At 31.4% G+C, this 25,013-nt stretch overlaps 1 protein-coding gene and 1 long non-coding RNA gene across 2 annotated transcripts in view; one reads left to right on the top strand and one right to left on the bottom strand.

Moving 5' to 3' along the window:
* The window catches only part of LOC139513291 (delta-like protein C), a 64,454-nt gene extending 40,610 nt beyond the window's left edge, over positions 1-23,844 (bottom strand). The window contains exon 1 of the mRNA XM_071301655.1: positions 23,737-23,844. The gene's annotated coding sequence lies outside the window, so the exon portion shown is untranslated. The remainder of the gene's footprint in view (positions 1-23,736) is intronic.
* Positions 9,429-10,432, top strand: LOC139510699 (uncharacterized). The gene is made up of 3 exons (XR_011661961.1): positions 9,429-9,589; positions 9,900-9,978; positions 10,331-10,432. It is a non-coding gene; the product is annotated as an uncharacterized lncRNA (long non-coding RNA).
* Positions 23,845-25,013: the final 1,169 nt, after the last annotated feature.

The following is a 25,013-nucleotide window of genomic DNA, read 5'->3' as shown; positions in this document are numbered from 1 at the left end:
TGAACTACATAATTTTTATATGTATTTTGAATTTCAAAATAATACAAACTTAACTGAAACTTGCTGTACTCTAATTTTTGTGCTATTTTCAAATTTCCTGACCGGTGTGAGAAAAATATTTCTGCTCACTAGTGAAAAATCTTATCTCGGTAAATGATTGGTTGAAATTTCTTATTGTGACGTCATGAAAAAGGCGACCATGCCTAATGCCGTCATGTCAAAGTACACAACTTTCCTCAATTCTTTGAAAAGGAAGGATAAAAATCATAAGAGAAACAGATTCCACCACTGTAACTCGTGTATTACGATATTTCTCCACTCTCAACTGTTGAATTTTAATTATTTAAAAAGCTCGCGCTTTAAATATTAAAATTTAACTGTCTCGAAATACCGTTATACATTTGTTGCAGTTGTGCAGTCTAAATATTTTATCGTTCTTGGATAAGATGCCAAAATAAACTTAAGTTGGGAAAGATGTTGGAGACTTTCTCTTAAATGATAAATAAAGTGAACTGTCATGGAAAATTAAATCAATAAAATTGTTTCCGTGTATCGGGTATAACTACATCTGCTGGGGGAGTTTTAGTCCCGATGGTATATTCTGCTCTGTAGCCAGTTTTTCGGCACGGATATGATTATACTCGAAATACGCATACGGACATTAAATTGAAACCACTCGTAAACGGCGTAATAGTATTTTACGTTTGGTGTGAACACAGACTACAATCATAAACAGAATCTTCATGAAACCCTGTTCTTAAACAAAATATTTATATATCATATTTCTTTTTTCGTGAAAGCAGTAGCACATTATATCAAACAAAAATGAATGAAATAGATTTACGGACATATGTCACCTTATGGAATGTAATGGACGTACAGACATATGTCATCTTAGGTATTCAAATAAACATTCGGAAGTATTGGCGAATAGTATAAACAGTTATAAAACAAAAAGAAATTTTAGGACATAAAGAAAATTAAAATATAATATTACGACACCAATTTCACAGATACTTTTGTTAACTAAAAGTGATGTACAGAAATTCGATTTTTTTTTATAAACACACGAACATTATGACACCATTTAACTTAAAAAGAGATTAAACAGCAAGAAAACTTTATGAATGATTCCTACGAACGAAAAAGCAGAGGTTGTTTGTACTATTTCCAAATAATTCCGAAATTCAAGGTTAATGAAAGGGATAACGCATCACTGGAAAAAAGATGACAGTTTTGCAGTATCATATCAAAATAAAAATGTGTATTAAAGCAAATATCATGGTTATTGTATAGTGGTTACGCAGACACGACATCTGAACAAAAATGATATAGAAACCGTCTCAAATATCTGGTTAAATGAAAATGTTTTCTAATATCCTTGCTAAATGTTCAATAATTCCTTTTTTTTAATATGTCACAAAAACAGATTTGTAATACATATAATGTCACAAAATATTTATATAAGCTAGTGATATTTCACTTTAACAGCCAAATAGAATAAGGATTTAGTTCTCAATGAAACCTACAAAGGAAAATGTCAATGACAAGTGACTAACATGTATGAAGTTAATGTGATATTCTTTATATTTTATCTATTTAAATGATTTGATCGGTTAACCATGGGTGAAGGACAATTTAAACACAAATCTTTTTGTGGCAACTGTCCTTGATCGACGTGTATATTGTTATTAAATACACTTCTTTGATGATTAAAAACCTTAGCCTCAATCAAATTATCTGGTCATGTAGTAGACTGTCGTGAAATGATTTAGGTCAAAACTTTAAATACTTTAATTGTCAAATTTAGTCAAAATTTATCCAAAGGTCTTTGAGTCAGCTTTTAGCGAATTGAGAACTGATAATTCTCTTGTTTAAAAAACAATAAAAAAAAAACATTGGAATTTAATGTTTACATAAGATATTGTCAAAAGTAAAATTACAAAAATACTGAACTCCGAGGAAAATTCAATCGTAAAGTCCCTAATCAAATGGCAAAATCAAATGACAAAACGCATTAAAAAAATGGACAACAACTGTCATATTCTTGACTTGGTACATGCATTTTCAAATATAGAAAATGGTGGATTGAACCTCGTTTTATAGCGCTAAACCTCTTCTTTATATGACAGTCGCATCAAATTCAAACAACTATTCATCAATGTGTCAAGATAGCTCCTGAATAGGAAATTATAGGTTTATTTCCAAAAGTTCGTCATTTGTTCTAACCAAGTATTTTTTCCCTTAAACAAGACAAAAATGTTTTATAAGTGTGTTAAATTGCTATGCAAAGTTCTTATGTTGCTACTTTCTCTAATATTCCAGACGTTCACAGAAATGTATATGACGACATGGTAAGAGTTGCTATTATTAAGGATGTTTGTTTGTCATGTTTTGGATTTTTTGTCAGATTTTCGAAATCCTCTGGTTTTATCCATTTGAATGTCTTAAAATTTTTTGCCCATGAACCCCCATTTTTCTCTTTTAAAATCTTTTACATGTTCAATTATAAGCCATTTGTAAAAGTTTTATCAAATTTTATTTATTTTTAAGTAGTTTTTTAGAACTCTAAGCGGTCAATGATAAAGCTATGAAAATTCAAGACTTAGAGAAAACATTTTCCCGCCAAAATTCCAATGGCTAATATCTCGAAAACAAGCACATTGACCCCTATATTTTTTTTTATTTTTTTAATCCTCAATTTAAAAAAAATACTAGTTTTATGGAAAGTTATTTATTTTCAAACTGAGCAGCAAACATCCTTAATGTACCTTTTTGGACTAATAAGCTATGGTTACTCAATCACCTTGTATTTCTTGATATAATAATTAGTGGTAGGATATATACCTTTAGTTCACAATGGTGGAAAAAAAAGCAAAATGGACAAGGGAAAATATATGCATTACTTGGATGATATCAGGGAAAACAGACATGACAAATGATTAGCATGTCGTATGTTCATAAACGTGTTGTATTTCGTGAAAAAGTTTAAAACAAAGTAAACAGACATTATATAATATCTTCTTATCTGATTAACAATTTTGACATTTAATAAAATCTTTTACTGATGAGGGGGGGGGGGGCAAGGGGGGTCCCAATAACAGAAAAACAGAAAATTGATTTGGCTTATAACAGATAACAAGGAATTGAAATGGACAAAAACAGATAACAGTAAATGAAATACTAAAATAATTCGGTCTTTGACAAATCAGTATTTCTTATTACGGATATAATCCTTTGTAATGCATTCCATTTTCTATGACTATGTTTTTAGTATTAATTTGTGTATCTAGCATGTGTTTAAATTACTACTCAATATATTATAATAGTTTTTATACGATCGTTTACGGAACGTATTATCATGATTATGTTGTCAACATGTCGGACATTAACTCAAAAACTCTTTAACCAATTTGCATTAAACTTTGGGAAATTGTTTATATCTATTGACGTGAGCTCACTTTTTTTTTTTTTTTTTTATAAATTTTAGAATTTAAGTTTCTGGGTAATGGGGTTTTATTCAATAAAATTGTTTTTTTTTCAGTTTTCTGATAATATCTCAAAAACGCTTTCACAAAGCAAGGAATTTTGGTGAATTGTGTATATCTATTAACATGAGGTCACTTTCAATTTTTATAAATTTTAGATTTTACGTTTCCGAGTTACAGGGTTTTATTAATTAAAAAGGGGGGATTTTTCAGTTTTCAGACATTAACACAAAAATGTTTTCAGCAGTTCTCGTGAAACTTTGCTGAAATGTTTATATCTATTGTTGTAAGCTCCCTTTCGATTTTTATTAATTTTAGATTTTATGTTATTGAGTTAAGGGATTTTATTCATTAGAAAAAGGTGGTATTTTCTAGTTTTCAAAAATAACTCAAAAATGCTTTCAGCAGTTCTCATGAAACGTTGGTGTATTGTTTATATATTGACTGAAGCTCCATTTGTTGCTAATAAAAAAAATGACCAAAAAGAGTTTGAATATTCTGACTTTTTTTAAATGACCATTAAATGAGGTGTGTGAATTTTTCTTAATAAGACTATGAGGCAAAGTGGTATATAGGGTAGCAAAATCAAAAGCACCAATTATAAGCATGCAATTTATCAAATACTTCGAACGAATTTTGACACTCCAAAAGCAATTTATTCCACTTTTTTCAAAGGCCTTTTTTGAACAATTTTTTTATCAGCTGAGGTTTTTGATTGTACCAAGTGTACTAGTAAGTAGAATACATAGTTTAGTAGGGAAACAATGGCTTGAAACGAAAGAAATCTTTGTTTGTAATGAGTTATGTACATGTGCAGCTTCGGACCCAAGTACATGGTTGGAACTTTCATTGTACAATGCATTTGGTTCTGCTTTGAAAAGAATCACAGAACTGAGTCTATGTACCATATTATATAAAAGGTTAATTTGTTGTTAGGACCTAGTCCTTATTTGAGATCCTTGTCAGATATTCCTGGCCATAAGTTTTCCTTTTTGTCATATTAAGAATTGTTTTAATTTAATATGTTCGTACGGGAAACAAGGAACATTATTTTCATACAAAAAATTAAGATAATTCTAAATACACATTCATAAAAAATGGAATTTATTACAAAGGATAATCATAAGATATACTTGAATTGTCCTGGACCTCACTTCTGTGATGGGTAAATGTTAATGGAATCCTTCTCTGAATACGGGACAAACATATTAGTAGTAGTAGACCCCAATGTCCAATGATCTTGAATTTATACCGAATATTGACTGTCAAAAAAAAAATGCTAACATTCCAATTTTCAATAACAGTTAACAGCAAATTCATTATCACAATAACAGATAACAAAAAAACTAATAGCCCAATAACAGCTTACAAGTATTTATTAAATAATACCGCTAATGTTTAGTGTTTGGATCAGGTTAGCACTCAGTGTAATTGGTTTTGCAACAGTTTAATATATATAGAACCCCATGTTAGCAAACAAGGTCAAACATCCAAACATACTATCCACACTGATCTGTGTCCACACTTGTATTTGTATGAATATATATACGAAAAAGCATAACATTTAGGCATTTAGCATAAAAGTTGACAACGTGTAATTCTATTTTCTCAACATTCTGTGTCAATTATTGATTTCTTCACGATATGTACGATTGTTCAGCAATGTTGTCGATAAGAATCACGATGTGTTTGTTTTGCAGGTAACTATCTATGAAGTCTTAGAAATGCTGTGGGATTTCATCCCTACGCCAAAGATATTATGATAATACTATACATAAATGCAGATTTAACAAACACTTAGATCTCTTTTTCATCTAATTTAAAAGTTCTTAGATAAAGCTTTTTCTCTAGTATGAATATATATACATAATAATCAGCTACTCGAATTTTGCATCATAAGGCATAACTATTAGTTTCAGATAGACAAAGCGGAGATGATGATAATTTCTAAATATTTTGTAAAGAAGTGAACACCATAACATTTATAAACGGCCGTATCAAAAGATTTATAACACAAACAAGAAAATGGAAGATTGAAGATTAAGAATGTCCTTAAAACATCTACATTGGATAAGGCTTAGGCGGAACCACCAACCATAACTTTCTAGGTCTACATTACATTGATTGATTACTTGTATAATTTTTTTTTTAAAATAGGAAAACAGTAGTTAAAGTTGTGTGATGATTTTAACCACTTTATAAAGACAAATAATCATGTCAACAACAAAAACAAAAAAAAAACAAAATGGCATATAGACAAAGTAAATACATAAAAGTGATAGGCAAGAAATGCAAAAATTTAACATGACACACTAAAACACTTGTTGTCTGTTTTATGGTCGGGTTATTGTCGCTTTGACACATTCCCGATTTCCTTTCTCAATTTTATGAGTGATATATAAGTATCGAGTCACGCCAAAAGGATATAACAAAAATATCTTAACTGTGAAGGTTGATAATTTACAAAGACAAAGACAAAGAAATGGACGCTATAAAACGTATTTAGATTGACAAACAAAGTCAGTACATAGAATTTATACTCCTAGACCATAATATATTGTTTATGAAGTTGATACGGAATATGAATCAACAAGGTCTGATATCGTCCGATGAACATTTTTTCCGAAAAAGGACGAGACACTATTTGCCAGAGCCTCAATTCATCTACATTCGATTCAAACACTCCTGACGTTTTATGAAGTCTGAGTTGCAGAAACAAGATCTTGAATACCGAAAGAGTTGTGAAATGTATGTCCCATATGCAGATGAATTTGGTATTTTGCTACTTAGCTGGAGGAAATGGGTTATTTCAAATTAAAATTCTCCCATTTTTCATAGATTCTGGTAATGAGATGACCTCTCATGTCAAATAAGAGGTATAAGTCTAAAAAATGAGGCGGAGGAAGCAACGTCTGTTATTTCTTTAATTTCTAGATTGGGGGGAAATATTAGTGGAACCCAATCTGAAAAGTTTGGATTGTTATAGAAAGAACAACATTAATATATCTGAATGCAAAATTAAATGTTATGGCTTCTTTGGTCTTGTTGCATTTGACAAGTGTCCGACGGAACTTCGTCTCGTACGAAATTAAGAAAAGTTAAGCAAGGAGAGGTACCGAGTTCGTTGCCTAGGAGCGCCGACTATTGTTGAAAAAGTCTTCCTTGCAATTCCACAAATATGTTGTCATTAAAAAACGCCAGAATACTGATCACCAGGTGTTCTGTGTTTCACGTTTTACCGTTTTGTTAAGTATTGATAAAATATATCGTATGGTAACCAAAAGTAATAAATGTACTATGCGAGTAATTAGGTTCACATTATTTCTACACTATATCTCATAGGTGATATTATGGTACGATGTTTATTTGTATTTTGGATATGGTAGTGTTTTATATCTTAAATAAAAGCAATGCATAGAAAATAGTGTAGTAGATGAATACTAATATTTAATTAAACTTTCGGAATTTGGGGATTGTTATGGTGGCGCAACTTTGAGCACCTTTTTCAATATCAAGCCTGTTTTGGGAAAATATAGAACTTACAGAAAAGTGATGATGTTTCAATTTTGTAAAACTGTAATCACCTCCGCCTCTCAATCTTCGGCCAGACAATTGGTAGATTTATTTACTATTGCGGTTTAGATATTTCAAATGTTTATTTTTACAAACATCGCATTAGTAGTACCTGCTCCCAAAGTTGAATGTCACACTTTTATTAGCAATGCATAAATAAGGGGAGATAAATCTAGTTATTTGACTTTTCAAATTTTAAACTTAAAAAATTGAAGATATTCTTTGTCACTTATTACATAATATACTTTTATGGGTTGAGATTGTACTAAAAGATTTGTATATTAAATTTACAGTTGGTAGTTATAATTGTGTGGAAGGGTGAAATTTAAATGGTTTGTATGTATATAGTTTTAACTTTCAGAATTGTACTTTGATCTATATGATGTTATGTTTTTCTGTATAATAAAATATCCATTGGAACGTATTTATTGGATTTGTTTACTTATTTACAGAATAGAATCTTATGTCAATAATAAAAGAATAAAGCATGCTGTTTTGTTTATCTTTATATGCTAATTAAGGTGATGACCTGAGTTCTGGTATGTGAACCCTTTAAATGCCTATTCATAGTACTGATGGTCAGTATTGGTCACTTTGTCTATTCTCATTGGTCAGTTATGTCACATGTATACTTTTTGTGCGTTTATTGATTTTAAAAAGGCATATGATACCATCAATAGAAATATACTATGGTCCAAGTTAAATGTAATGGGGGTGGCTGAAAATTTTTGTGCTGCTATACAGTCTATTTATTCAAATATATTATGTTCAGTACGATTAAACGGCCATTTATCAGAATGGTTTAATGTTAACAGTGGTCTTAAACAAGGATGCCCATTATCTCCCTTGTTATTTAATTTATATATTAATGACCTAGTTTCATTCTTGAAATCATATGAGTGTGGTATTGATATTGATGATGAAAAAGTTTGTATTTTGCTTTATGCTGATGATGTGGTTTTACTTGCAAACGATGAAAAAGAATTACAAATTCTGTTAAATGCATTAGATATATGGTGTGGAGATAATTGTATGACCATTAATTCCAAAAAGTGTAATATTGTGCATTTTAGAACACCTTCTGTTGATAAGTCACATGTTGAATTTAAATGTGGGAATGATATCATTGAATATTCTACTACTTATACATATTTAGGTTTAGTTTTAAATGAATTTTTAGATTATAATGTAACTGCTAAAGCTGTTGCAGCTTCTGCAAATAGAGCACTTGGCCTTGTTATAGCCAAGCGCAAAATCTTAGGTGGTGTTACTCATAATGTCTTTTCAAAATTATATGAGAGTTTGGTGCTTCCAATTGTTGAATATGGTGCTGGTATTTGGGGTTGTAAAAATATTTTCTTTTATAAATGCCATCCATAATAGAGCTTGCAGATTTTTTCTTGGAGTGGGTAAATATACTCCAAATGCTGCAGTTGCAGGGGATATGGGGTGGATACCTATCTTTCAAAAACAATGGCAATGCTTAATTCGACTATGGTGCCGTTTGAACAATATGAGTTCTGATCGTTTAAACAGAAAAATTTTCATATGGGCAGACATTATGAGTAAAAAAGCATAAGTGTATAAAAAATTGGAATTTTTATGTAAGGAAAACGTTTTCTGAGTATAATGCAGAACATTTGTGTATCATTACAGATTATGTTGATAGTACCTCAGTTGTCAATACTGTTATGTCTAAAATGTTTAGTAAATATGTCGAACAGTGGCAAGGCAATTTACAATCAGAGAAAGCTTTATCTGGTAAAGGTGGTAACAAACTTCGTACATATAATCTATTTAAGAACAGTTTTGAAACGGAAATTTATTGTAAAATTCCAATGCCATTTTCGCATTTAGGAGTTCTTTTGCCAAATTTCGATGTGGTGTAGCACCACTAAGAATAGAAACGGGGAGATTTGAAAAATTAATTTTAAAAGATCGAGTCTGTGATAATTGTATGAATATTTTTAGAAGATGAAGCCCATGTTATTTTATCGTGTCCTTTGTATGATGATTTTAGAAAAAAAAAATTTGATGAAGCAACACATTTTAATAATGATTTTATGTTTTATGATGATAAACAGAAATTAGTGTTTTTATTTACAGATAATAATATGATTCGTAGCTGTGCCAAAGCCTTAATCTTATTTTAAATAGACGTAGAAATGTTTTATACTGTAAATAATGTTAAAGTCAATATGTTTTATAATAGATGCATTCTTTATATAATTTTAATGTTATAGTCTCTTGTAATTCTGTACAGAATGGCTCTCTTTTTATATTTATATATTTTTACATTTAATGTAATGTTGTATTATATATTATTGAGAGATGAGACTTAAATAAAATATTGAATTGAATTGTATATGTGTGGAAGGAAATCTCTTTGTTCTTTGAAATTCTTCTTTTGGATTTACTCAGCATGAAGGCAGACATTTTGAACTATTCATATAAATTCTTATTCTGATGTCCTTTTGAGTCTTTATACTCAGCCACTGTGTTAATTTGTCACCATATTATTCATTTAGGTATTTATGATTACTCACATATATTTAATTGTCATTTAATTAATAATTCTAGTGTATTTGAAATGAGTGATTGATTGACTGACGGCTAATACAGCTAAATTGATTAAATGGTTAAAAACAATAAAAAGTATTAAAAACGTTTATGAGTTAATATTTAAAACCATAAGATATTAATATAAACTATCTGAGTAGTATTTTTCATTAAACTAGTAAAATATAAATTAAAAGTAAAGTTTCATGTACAAAATGTGTATTAGTGTAATTGTGCATTTTTGTGGCACAATAGTTATATTCCTTATTTTATATTCAGGAGTTACTATCATGATGATGTATTGTTGATTCCATCCCATGAGGGGATATTGTGTTTGACCTTCGCATCTAAGTGTGAGGTAAGCATTGAGTTGGGTTTTATATGTTTTGCTATCAATGCTTATTATTTTGTTTGCTTATGATTATTTTTAATTGCTTTGCTTTTGCTTAACATTAGCTATTTAGTTTGTTTCGTGTAGAATCTAGTTTTGCATGTAATTATATTTTTAAGACATTATATTAATTGAATAGTTTGTTATATTAATAAGCAACTTAATTCAATTAGAGTACATTGATATTTTGTTAGAATAACAAAATAAGAGAAAGATTAAGAAATTGTATTATTTATTTTAATTGGAAATTCATTGAGTTCATATTGTACTCATGTTATCATTTTTGAACCATTGGTTATAATTTTATATTTAATTACAGGGTCTTTTGTTTACAACCTTTTCGTTAACATAATAAAGAATCCAAAACCTGAGGAGTGTTTTATTTGTGTTTAAAGCCAAGAAAACCACTCGACAACAATTGTTGTCTGCTAAATTGTATGTTTTATTGTAAACATGTATCACTTAAAAAAAGAAGGGGTTTGTAACTGCTATGTAAAAAGTAAAATCACAAAAATACTGAAATCCGAGGAAAATTCAAAACGGAAAGTCCCCAATCAATCATTGGGACACATGTAAGCAAAATTTAGAAATTTAGATAATAACTGTAAAATATGTTGCCTGTATCAACTAAACTTATATTAGATGTTATTTGCCTCATGCTGACCATAAACCGTAAATAGACAATAACTGTTTAGTGTCTATAAATATCAGCTGAGCTGTATTTTTACGAGGCTGAGCAACAGGCGTAACGCGACCTTCAGCGAGCTATTACTCCTGTTTCGATCCGAGTACAAATACAACTGATATTTAAAGTCACTTAACAGTTATTGTCTTTATCCTGCAAATAATTTTGTACATTGCTTTTGCTTTCAAAGACAGAAAAACTCACATGAACAGTGAACAACAGCAATACATCGCCAACAGTTATTAATTATTTATTGTAACATAACTTTCAATAATTTCAGACACTCAATTGTCCGATTTAAGGCATAAGTGTTTGCTTTTTCCTACGCGTCAGAACTTCGATATGTCAGAGCATTCCACGATAATTGACAGTGTTGCATGGTTGATTTTGTGATTATCACATTAAAGTTTTGAACTTGAAGATTTAAACGAACGAAAATAAAGTTAATTCTGCTGTATTTGTTTGTCTATGAGCAAAATGGATGGCAAATCGGAGATTGAAACACTCACAGACGGAGAAATACGTCACTGGAATTCGACTGCGATACACACAAATAGTTCGGCAATTGAGGGAGTTTTACAGCGATATCTGTATAGTATTAGCAGAGTAGTACTATACGGACAGAGTCTGTTTTCAGCCTCCTACAACAAACATTGTTTACACTGCACGAAAATCATGAGAATTAGAGAGAAATCATCGTACTACAAATACAATTTTATAAGATAGTCTTTTTTTACAAAAATAAAACGTCACAGGGCTCTCCATATGCTCTGATTTATAAAACGCATTTTACATATGCAAATGTATTACGTACACGTTCATATATATACACTTCAATATAACTAGAACACACCTGCAAAATCGCGGGCACTTGCAGCGTGGTTGAAAGTGTGTAAAGGATGAGTTTTTGTAAAAGATTTTATGACTGGATAATTAGAGGAATGGTATCAAAAGTCATAGGTACTTAGGCACTGGATAATTCTTTTATACCCCCCGCCCCTTTTGCCCTTTTTTTTTTTGTTTTCTTTGATTTTCAATCATTTTCGCGATTTTCTGTATACTATGAACATACATAATACTTTATAACTGCATAATACACTAAAGTGAATTTGCTATTTACTATTAATTCCAAGTTTACTATATCAACGGCGGTATTATAACACTTTATTTATAGTATACTTATGTTCATAGTATACAGAAAAACGCGAAAATTATTGAACTGCTGTATTGTCCCAAAGTTCCTATAAAGATTAAGTGTAATTTTAAACAGTCCTAAACAGTCATAAACAGAAGTCTTGTTTATAACTTTAAAGTCCGTCCAATGAATCAATATCCGGACGCCTTTATTTCTGTTTTTCTTTCAAAATAACACAAACTGAATATGAATAAGTGAGGATGACAACTGCGAATTGGCATGGAACCTAGGACATAGAGGCTTGATGATAAATTTATTGTGGAAAAAAAGAGAAGCGACACAAAAATGAGGTCTTCTTATTTAATAGTATAGATTGCATGGTTAATCAGATACTTGTCCATTCGCTTTAACCAACATGTCAATATTCACAAAGTTTATATTCATTGCACGAAGGTCTCCCACATTTTATCACATTTATCAAACTATATCATTTACATCTAGACCACACAACTATTGGGACACATATAAGCAACTAGTCATACAAATATAAGACTAATTTAATTTTGATAAAACAGGATAAGTGCCATTATGTCATTTTTTTTTGCAAATACAGTAAAACCTTCAGAAATTTTGTAGTTATTGATTTGGAATGAAATTAAAAAAAAAGTCTATTTTTCTATCATTACCAATTGATACCTAATCATTGATTTTGTCTGACATTATGAATGTCTTTAATAATTTGTATTTATCTTGTTCACAATTGCCAAAGTTTGAACTTTTTGTAGATAACGACAGCACTTTAGTCTTTAAGACTTTAAGTTACAGCTCATAAAACAATTAAGATACAATAACTATAACAACGACGACATCAATAATTTAGTATCGTCAATAAAAAATAATTACAGATATTTAAAGGAACAAAACATACGAAATCAAGGTCCCACGATACAATGATTTGCGAGTTCAGACGACCCCTAGCATCGATCTTAATGAAATATAATAGAGGTTATGAACGATACACATTTAGTTGTCGGATTTTATAGATATTTATGTTATCGATTGGAAATATAATTTTTCTACCTACTACATGTAGTAGTGATAATCGTATATATATAAATTTCTAGTTTGGTTGTTTTTACAGATTAATTAAGGTTCAATATATTAAATGCTACCAAATGTTTACGTTGATTTGATTTATTTCATATTTTGAACATGAAGTAGAAACTCTGTTCCTATTGTTCATTACACTAGAGATGATTAAATCGTATGTATGTGAGGATATGACTTCAACTGAAGATTTTGAACAAGCCAAAATACACAATTATGTAAAAAAAATCAGTTTAGAAACTTTTGCTGATAATCTACATCATATTTCATATTTTCATTCATACATGGCTGGATTTTTCAACGATGTAAGTTTTTTTTTGAAATACATTATATCAACTTTAAGAAAATAATTTATTAGAGGACTTTTGACTTCATAAAGATATCTACTCCAGTCACGAGATCGTATAATTATATCATTGTATCGTAATATGTTTGAATCTGCATTAAGTTACGCCATTAAAAAGATAAGAATAATCAAATACATCGCCTGAAGTCGACAATTAGAATTTATGCGTTTCAAACAATGTCAGAAAGTGAAATAGTTTAAATGATAAATTTAAAAAGCAACAAAAACAAATATATTTCAAAAGTGGATAATTATTTTACTGTTCAAGGTCGGTATGACATATTTATCTGTACACATTTGTACTTCAGCTGTTGAATAAAGGACAAAACTATTGATTACCTTTTCGTTGAGGAATATATACAATCCCTCACTCGAAACTTTGCTTTAACAAACTGAAAAAAAAACTTTAAGATTATTATTTATTATTTAACATTAAGATATAGCCAAAACGATTATCTTGATTATAGCTGACAATCCCTTCGATCGTGCCAGTTCAGAAAGGATTCCGGACAGTTAGATACAAACACTTGGAAGATGGAATAAGATTTTTAAACATTATTTTGAATTTCTAGTTGTACATTTAATCTGAATTATCAAAAAGCAATAAACTGTAACATTCCCTCTTCCAAAATTCTATAATGTACGCTATGTTACATGTATATAAATCAGTTTTTTACTTTGTATTATTTCCCTCGTCCTAGTCATGTGTCCTTTTTCTTATCCTTTCTTGGTGATTTCAATATTGAAGATAAGGATTTCAAATACACTGTAACGGTCTTGATCATCTATAGCATTCATACACAAGACATTAGGCTTCGAAAGGCATGCAATTGTCAATTTTGAGGAACTTAATTATTGTAACGTGGGAAGGCAGTATTACGTAAGGACAAAGGTTCAATAGTCGATTAACAGGAATTGTCCCTCATCTTGATTGCTCTGCTGCTCTATGTCAAGTCGGTCTATGCCCACTAGATCTTCTCAACTGCAGTACCAGATGTAAAGATTAAGGTAGGCTAAATGCTAAACAGCGCGGGATCGGGAACGGCATTCTAAAGTACTCTTTGACATAGAGTCTTAAAAGTAGTACACAGCATTGGGGCGTATATCTATAAAAGATACGCGGATATAGCCCAGGCACAGTATTCTAGCGGCAAGATATGCTTAATTATATGAGGACACCCTTTCCTGTTATGTACTATACCCTGTACATGTAGCATGTGTATCGGGTCAACTGCAGTTGTAATATGATTTGAGTTTGGTCTTTATTTCAAATATGATAGAACTCATTGAATTATATGCCACGACACAAAATATCCTCATGCATAGACAAAGTATGCTATGGGGACTGTTTAGATAATTTTGTATAATTATTGCATAATTTCGTACAGACTGCATCACAGCTTTCCATTCAAGAACGCAAGTAAATATCTGTAACACAGCAAGTTACTCTTACTATGATGCTCAAATATCAAAACCCATCTGTGAAATGTTTACCACTGGATACTATCAACAATCATTAAACAAGGATTTGTAATAGGTACAGTATCTATGCTATTATGTTACTTATACGTTAAGATCAGCATACTGTGGTCAGAGCAATTAAATAAGTTTAGATCTGTAATTATAGTTCACTTGGATTATTGATTGCGGACACATTTTGTCATTAACATTCAAAACACATCATTTTAATCTAATATTCGTTGGAATTTTGTGAGCAAAAAGATAATGAGTGTTGAGATAAACTCTGTCGGATTTTTTAACATGAGTCGGGAATTGACAAAGTTTTGTATGGTTATGTATTTCCTTCTGAACAGAGTTACCATGACAAACGAAGACCGATCATAGCACGTACTTTGTAATTATCTGAATTCTAAATGGTAAAACGAGCTGCATGGCGTTATCTTAAAAGTACACACTTAGGTGTGAGCCAATAATTTCTAGTCAAAAATGAGGAACTATATAAAAACTTTAACGTATCATGAAGTCTGTAAGAAAAAAATAAACAATGTTTATTCTTGAAAAACTCTATATTAATGATAAGGTCAAAGGGGTCGAAATCAACGCTGGTGCGGTGGTCCGAGACCAGTAGATTTTGTTAGCTGGTGGTCCGTCGGACCAGTAGAAATTTGTCTATAAAAATCACTGATTGTGTAAGTGATAAATTTGTCCTGGTAAAATATGTCTGGGCGGACAAACATTACTAGTATAAAAAGTCCATGGTTACAGAATTTACTAGTATATTTAGTCCGATGTTAGTAATATATGTCCCCAGACTAATTTTCCTAGGTAATCATGTCCTTTAAAATCATATAATAAATTCAATTACATTTAAACCATGGAAATTTAAATGTTATGTTTTAGTAATGTTTAAGAGTTGCATAGTTATATTTTTGATAAAATTCATGTCCCCAGACTAATTTTCCTAGGAAATCATGTCCATCGCAATCTCAGGTTGTTTACCAAACAATTTACCTGCGAAATCAAGTACTATTTCTGTAGCAATTTGGAAAGAGTTAATCCACCGGACAAAAAAATAAAATAAGTGACATTCAAATTTTAAGGAAGACCGGAATAAAGTTTATTGACAAAAGGAAACGTAAATATAAAAAAATCTTGTAAAAAAACACAAACGCGAATGGTTAAATTATATAGTAAATCTGAACTTCATCCAACTTTTTTGTCAGATCTAATATTCATAATGTTTCACACTGAAGATATATATATATATATAACTTTATTTCCTCTATTATAGAGATTTGGTATAAATCAGAAAATTAAAAAAAAACAACAACAAAGAATTAAAGTTACTGATTTATTTAATATAAGAAGAGCACTGTCAATAAAGTGTCCAGATCACCCAGTCAGGCACCCTATGGTTGTTATGATGATTGTGATGATGTGGAAGACAATTGTGACATTTTTCTGTCCTTGATCCTGATTTTGATAAAGAAAATCATTGAGATTATAAACGCCTTTATCAAATCAGGATAAAGACTCTCTTTTTTTGTCTAACATATGTTAAATAAAGCATGGAAATAAAAGTAAAAATCTATCATTTATATTAGTGTTTGTCAAATGAATGTCATATATGCAGGACCAGTAGATTTGGAGCTGGACCAGTAGATTAACAGTCCACTGGTCCGACTGGCCAGTACACTAAAAAGCTTAAATTCGACCCCTGGATAAGGATGAGATGGTATCAGAGGCTATAAATGATGAAGCGCCTCGTGTTGAATACTACCAGTCAATTGCCAGACCGAAGAAGTGATAATTTTTACTCCAGACAGAGAAAATCTTTGTTAGGGCAACAATGGAAGAGAAAGTATATCCAGCTCACCCAACCGATAACATGTGGTTAATAGGATTGTGTAAAACGTACTAAAATTAAATGTATGCAAGCTTGAAAAGACGTTCAGTATCCACAATTTTTAGGTCTTATTAAAAAATAGGATATTCTTTGTTTTGTAGAGTCATAGACGGAAGATTAAAAATTAATACATGTACTAAGTTTTGAAATTAAGACGAAACATAGGTTTCTGTTTCGGAGGATAACATCTAAGTTAACATTATTATGGTTTAAGACATATATAGCCGATTAGCTAACTATTTGTGAGACAGATAGTAAATATATATTGTAGCTCACAGTTGATGAACACATATTTCGTCTTCTGATCATTAATACTAGAACACACCCGCGAAATCGCGGGGAAATAGAGCGTATGTAAACTGTAAAAAATGTATAACTGGAGAGGTATCAAAAGTCAGAGTACTTGGGGACTGGACACATTTGTTTTGCCCTCGCCCCTTTTTTCGAAATACCGATTTTTATTCCTTCTGTTTTTCTGTAAACTATGAACATAAATATATACTATAATTGCTATAAACGGTCACTGATATATTATATATGTATATATCAGTGACCGCCCCCCCCCCCCCCCCCCCCCCCAGTAAACCATTGGAATTTATAGTAAATTTTATCAAATACAATTTATTAATAGTATATGAAATATATCAATGACCGCCGTGGATAGAAAACTATTGGAATTGGTAATAAATAGCAAATACACTTTATTTATAGTATATGTATACATGTTTGTTCATCAGTGGCGGATACAGGGGGAGGGGGGTTCCGGGGGTTGGAACCCCCTTTTTTGGTCGATCAATGCATTTGAATGGGGACATGTAGTTGGACCTCCCCCCCTTTTTGTCCTGGGTTTGGAACCCATAAGTACTTGGGAAAGGACAATTATTTTCGCGTGATTCTGTATACTATGAACAGGGGCAGATCCAGCCATTTTAAAAAAGGGGGAGGTTCCTAACCCAGGCAAAAGGGTTTCAACTACATGTCCCCATTTAAATGCATTGATAGTCCAAAAAAAGGGGGTTCCAACCCCTGGATCCGCCACTGTAACATACGTTTAGTATATTATGAACATTCATATTACTATAAATTAATACAGTGTATTTGCTCTTTACTATCAATTCTCAGTTTATTAATCGATCCACGGCGGTCATTGACATATTATATAGACCCTCTCTATTTAATTAACTCTGTGACCGCCGTGGATAGTAAACTTGAAAATGATAGCAGATATCAAATACACTTTATTCATAGTCTTTGTATGTTCAAAGTATAGAAAAACGAAAACCGGAAGTTTAGTCTGACTTAAAATTTCGTCCAATGACGGAAAAAACATCCGGACGCATTTTTTTTCGTTTTTCTCCCAAAATAACCCAAACTGAATAATCATAAGAATGGATGACAAATGCGACTATACATAGTACCTATAGGACACAGAGGCATGATGATTAATTTATTGTGGAAGGAAGAGAAGGGACACACAGAATGAGGCTTCTCGTTTAATAGTATAGATGTGTGTTTGAAATTTGGAACATACCTCCAGAGAAGATAATCATTTTTTTTGCTATTAAAAACATTTATTATTTTTGGATATTCAAATACAATTGAGTATGAAAATACGGATGTTAGACAACAAGCCGACCAAACAGCAGAAGACAGCTGAAGGCCACAAATAGGTCTTCAACACAATTGGAAATTCCCGCACCTGGAGACTGACTTCAACTTGCCCTTAAACAATAGTTGTACTAGGTCAGTGAAAATGGACTTCATAATAAACTCCAAAAACATAAATGAACTAAAAATCACACAAGACTAACGAAGGCCAGAGGCTTATGTTTTAGGACAGGTGCAAAAGAATCTTTACCCTCCCTATATTCCTCTGGAAAATGTAGATAAATAACCACACAACAATACGTACAGTACAACTCAGCTTAAAAGAAGTCCGAGTCTGATGTCAGAATAGGTAACAGAATAAACTAAGCAAAATGACAATGATATATATAAATTAACAAAGGACTACTTGCAGTTACTGACATGCCAGCTCCAGATCTCAATTAAACTGATTGAAAGATTATGTCTTCATCATATGAAAATCAATTACAATCCCTCCCGTTACGGGTAAAGTATCATACCATCATAAAATATTTGAGAAGAAAATACCACAGGCACTTGTCTCAGAATCGTTTCCTATATACATTTTTTTCTGAGACAAGGGCCTGTGCAAAATACCCCGTATCACGTCAACAACTGTTTTTTGAATAAATGCGTTTATTTCCGATGCAAAGACCCTAAGAGTTAAGTGAATCACGAAAAATACCAAAATATGCACTCTTTATTGACATGAACACAGTATCGAGATTTGATTGGCTTTGAAGTGAATGTTGACATGTTTGGGCTTTGTAAAAGATTATCCAAAAAAAAACTGGATGTGAAATACCTGAACGTATAAGATGTCTGCATGTAGAAATATATTTACAAATTATGTCCTTGTACCGATAATAAAGTTTAGTAAATGTGTTGACTAGTGTATGATATCGAAAACCCTGGTGTAATAATTTGTCAATAATACAGAGATTTCTCTCGTTTAAATCGAGTACATTGTTACATACACGAGCGAATTGAACAAGTTCAGATATAAACACAACAGAAGATGATGACAAGGGAACGTCACTATCTTTAAATGGAAAATTAACAGTTGACAATAAAAATTCATTTCTTTTGTCATAAATTTAATTTTAAGTTTCCTGTCAAAGAAATAGATGTCAAGTCCAGCAAAGGACAGTGTTCATTGTTAGTAGTGTAGCTTTCATTTTCATTACATCTTAAACCGAAATAAATGAAAATAATGTCATTTCAAATGAATTATCGTTAAAAAAGAAATTAAACTGTGAGAGTAAACAACTTAAAGTCTTGTTTTAACGTTGCTTCAGGATCACTATTATTGCCGCACAAACCCTTTTAATACCTCTGTTTGGATTTGTCACCAAATGTTGCCAATATAACGGAACTTTAAACACCTGCCATTTAAGTTGGAGATTTAACTAGCCTTAAAACCAGGTTGAACACGCCATTTGCGTAAAAAAAAATGCCCGTACCAAGTCCAGAATATGACAGTTGTCTTTCAATCGTTTTACTAATCCATAGCGTTAGATCAATCGTTTTACTAATCCATTAAAAAAATGAATACTGGTAATGTTCTCATTATAAATGAGTATTTAAAGCGTTCAATTGATATCATGTCTAATATATAAACAAAAACAAACAAACAAACAAACAAATAATTTATTAGAGTCTCACCTCTTTAAAACATTATATAGGTAAAAAAATATAATATTGTATTTGACAGTGACATTATTCCCGAGAGTAGGCCACTTGGAAATATTATACCGGTTTCCATTTTTTTAAAATAAGGATGACAAATTGAATACAATTTAGGCCTATCACTGTTTGGTAAATGAGTACCCTCTGTAGTGAATACAATATCAAAGATTTTTTCTGATGAGTATAAGATAATTTGTGCAAAATTTATGAGGGTTTAGAAATGGATATAGTACTTCTGATATTTTATTTGCTCTTTACCGGCGAACTTCGCGTGTATAAAAAGGCAGTTAAGATTAAAGTGTAAAAATGGGTTAGAATTGTGCACGACATAGAAATAAAAATTTCACATAATTTGTATAATTTTATGTATTTGAAAAATCAACAGAATCAATTTTGTCCGACTGAATAAATTTCATAAAATATTATGATTGATACTTATGGTTGTAGTACTATTTGGTTACAAACTAATCTTCAATTAAGTGTAAGATCAAAGTTCAATTTCATTTGAGGACTTACTGAGTTTACATCAATAGTTTTCTAGGAAGAGGCAATTGAAATGAATTTTTCAGAGAAATTTAGTTACTAATGTTTTGTTAAAAACAAGATTCCCGTGTTATTAAAGGCAAATGTGTAACCTTAACAAATCAAGTTTATGTGAACGGAAATACAATAAGGAATATAACTTATATATTGAATTGCATTTTGCTGAGTTTAGATCAGTTTATCAACAAGTTAAAATTAAGCAATAGTGCTTACTGTCTCAAGCGAGTCGTAAATGGATAACAGTTTAACGTCCAATGGCAAGTCAACGAGTGCAAGGTAATGCAATATAAGTTTAGAATCTGCTGAGTACTAGACCAACACGCTGATTCGGATATAAAACGTGCTAGTTCACAAGGCAACAATCCACAGGATGACAAGTCACCCCACCCAGACACGCTGATTCGGATATAAAACGTGCTAGTTCACAAGGCAACAATCCACAGGATGACAAGTCACACCACCCAGACACGCTGATTCGGATATAAAACGTGCTAGTTCACAAGGCAACAATCCACAGGATGACAAGTCACCCCACCCCAACACGCTGATTCGGATATAAAACGTGCTAGTTCACAAGGCAACAATCCACAGGATGACAAGTCACCCCACCCCAACACGCTGATTCGGATATAAAACGTGCTAGTTCACAAGGCAACAATCCACAGGATGACAAGTCACCCCACCCCAACACGCTGATTCGGATATAAAACGTGCTAGTTCACAAGGCAACAATCCACAGGATGACAAGTCACCCCACCCCAACACGCTGATTCGGATATAAAACGTGCTAGTTCACAAGGCAACAATCCACAGGATGACAAGTCACCCCACCCCAACACGCTGATTCGGATATAAAACGTGCTAGTTCACAAGGCAACAATCCACAGGATGACAAGTCACCCCACCCAGACACGCTGATTCGGATATAAAACGTGCTAGTTCACAAGGCAACAATCCACAGGATGACAAGTCACCCCACCCAGACACATTATGCTGACTCTTAGTCGACCAGTATTTACACTAGCTCCTTTATTGCCGCGCGCTTAGCAGAGAAACAGCATAGTACCAATTTTCAATTGTTTTGTTTGACCAAACCAAGTTCGAACTCACAACCTCTCTCACTCGAAGCGAGCATGCTATCCCGATACCACCTAAAGGCCTCATACGAAACGGCCTACAGACTTCGAGAGTAAATAATGTGCATACCTTTTATCAAAATTTAAGCATAACCTGGAAGTTGTGCAAAATTTCTATTGAACTTTCACTTTAGAGACAAAGATTCAGATTATAACCTCAAAAGTCGATGATAAGTCAATTTCAAAATGGTCATAAAAACATTTATTTGGGTTGAATGGATGTCAAAATTCCCATTCTCATCATGCTTAAAGAATTTGTAGATAAAACGACATTAAATAATTTTGACTTATTTCAATCACGTTTAAAAAAAAGTGATATGCTATAGAAACGTCTAGTATAACAAGATCAATTAGGGTGCGTTGCTTTTGTTGTACAGAATAGAAGTATGTATCTTGACATTTTTTAATGATTATTATCTTACAATGTGATTTATTTAAAGAACACGAATAAGTTGTTGTAATGTTTTTTGGTGAATAAAATGTTTTAAAGTGTATTTTGATCATAGAACACAAATCTGTATACAATAGATGAAAGGACATAACACAGATTATCTTTCAATAGTATTGTACATGTGAATGGCTATATCGAAGGTATTTCTATGATCGACAATTTGGTCCACTATTTTTCTAACAACTCCTCTAAGATTTGGATATCGATGTTTGTAAACATTTTGAGTATGAATGATTGTAGGGTGGTATTGGCTATTTTTTCTCTACATAATTTCATTTCATGATATAATGGTGCCTAAAGTTAAAAAAACTTATCATTTCCTAGGCTAATTAAATCTATTAAACAAACATTTTTTTTATCAAGCGCCTGTTGTTCTCGTAAGGGAGGAGAGCACTTCCTATATACAATCAATGTGAAAGAAATGTATGATAAGGTCAATAAAGTTCCCATAACATCTTCGTCTGTATTTATTTTATTTTTTCTGGCTGTTTTACTTATCAACAAAGTTTGTTTCTTTATACATTTTGGTATTCCACTCTTTCATTACACGTCACAAAACCAAAACAATATGGGAAAATGAAACATTGTTATTTACACAATACATGAAAAGTTATTATATATTTTTCAATTCAAAATTTTCTGAATAAAAAATAGAACCCAAGCAGCATTCCCTATCAATTAAGTAATTAAAGTGCCCACCTCTAGATGCGTTTACATATTGTTTCCTTATACTAGTAATTTATCATAAATGGTTTGTATGCCTCTTCATAGAGGTTAATTCGAAGGTGACATCAACAGTAAGCCTAGTTTTTTTTTATTGAAGTTTGATTTAATTTGTTTTCCCAAAAAGGCACTTAAATATGTAGTTTTTCAGAGAATTTAACTACACGATGTTCAGAAGTTGTCGTTTGTTGGTGTAGTTCATAAGTGTTTCTCGTTTTTCGGTGTTTTTATATACATTAGACCGTTGGTTTTCCCGTTTGAATGATTTTACACTAGTCATTTATGGGCCTTTCATAGCTTGATGTTCTGTGTGATCCAAGGCTCCAGCCTTGGATCACAAAGAACAGCAAGCTATACCTATGTGTTAAAGACCGTACTTTGATCTATAATGGTTTACTTTTACAAATTGTGACTTGGATGGAGAGTTGTCTCATTGGCACTCACACCAGATCTTCTTATATCTATTTTAAATTATAAAGGGGTTTCGCTCTTGATTTTAAACATATATTTCTGGTAGCTTTTGTGCAAAATATACAATTACCATATACTGTTAATACCGAAATAGTCATATAAACATATTGTATAGTATTGGTGAGGTTAGTTCAGGTAATCAATAGGTCATAGTTATGTTCTCAAGTGAATCACTAATGATTGTGACAAAACTATCATAGATTAAATACAGATCAATATAGTTTTGATTTTACAAGTAACAAGGACCTCCTGTATTCTATTATTTGGATAGATATTAATCTGCGTCTGTCCTTTTAAGACAAAATCTCAGTCGTCAATAATAAATCCCGCTTGAAACATTATTTACAGAATAACTTAATGATATGTGTATTTCACCGGGACACTAAAAAAACCAAATTATTTAATATATAATAATTATTTAAAGACGAATATTTTATACCACTTACCTGCTATAACCATTTAATAGTGTCTTTTAAATTGATATCCAACTGTAAGGTCTTTAAAATATTGTACGATTGAGGACAAGGACTCAGTAAGTGGATATATATATATATATAAATAAACTTGTAAAAACCCAGTACACCAAATAAAATGTCAAGTATAAGGACACTAGAAATTAAATTGTTAATGAGATTAGATTTACTCTTGATAAAATCACGGAAATAATATTATAATATTAGTATACCACTTTCATGATTAAACCAACAAGTATCCTCCATCAAAATACCGAAAAAAATATTGTATAACTCAATAGAGATCAATAATATCCTTTTAGATTGTTTATAGAAAAATATACTCTTAATATCTACTTGCAGCCAACAGAAAATTATAATAGATAAAGAATTAATTTTGCGAGTTTTATCACAAGGTTCTATACACAAAAGGGATTGTGGGGATTAATCATGAGGGTTATTTTCGTAGCTGGGTAGAAAGGTGCCAAACTTATGACAATAACTTCAGAATAAGTTTATATATAATACCTCTATGAAATTTAGCATTCAGGTTCCATACCAAAATAGGAAGGTTTGGATTAATTTTTGGAGTTATTGTCATAGCAGTTTAGAAATAAGGTGCCAAGAACAGCCTAATAAAACAAACATGTGTCTGTTTCACAGAAAATAACAATTGAGTATCAGTGTATATAACTGTATTAAATTTAGCACAAGGTTCCACAACACAGTTTGAATATTTGGATTAATTTTGGGGCTTATCGTCATAGCTGTTTAAGAATTTGAGACCAAAAAAGGGCCAAACAAGCTTTTGTCATGTTTCAGGACATTTTAAGTATAGGAATATAGATTTCTACGAAATTTTACTACAAGGTTAAGTACGATAAAAGGAATGTTATGGTTGATTTTTGGGGGTGCATGGCCTAAAACCGTTTAATAATTACGGGTCGAAAGGGGTCCAAAAACATTTTTTTCCCTAGTTTGCAGACAATAACTTGAGTCTAAGCGAATGTATCTCTTAAATTTAAGCACAATGTTCCATGTGCCAATAGGAAGGTTTGGTCTTATTTATAGGTTATAAATGTAGCTGTTTAGGAATAAGGGGCAAAAAAAGGGTTTTTAACAAAAATAACTATTTAACTGGTTCGCATACAATAACTTGAGTATAAGTATATGAATCTATATTAGAGGTATTCCTATAACAGTATAGACCACCTCAGTAAATTAGTTAGCTTTAACTTGTGTGTCATCAGTTATTGATTACAATGATTTTA

The sequence above is a fragment of the Mytilus edulis genome, chromosome 2 (assembly GCF_963676685.1).
Source record: "Mytilus edulis chromosome 2, xbMytEdul2.2, whole genome shotgun sequence".
NCBI classification, from domain to species: Eukaryota; Metazoa; Mollusca; class Bivalvia; order Mytilida; family Mytilidae; genus Mytilus; species Mytilus edulis.
This window is presented reverse-complemented; position numbering and strand designations above follow the sequence as displayed.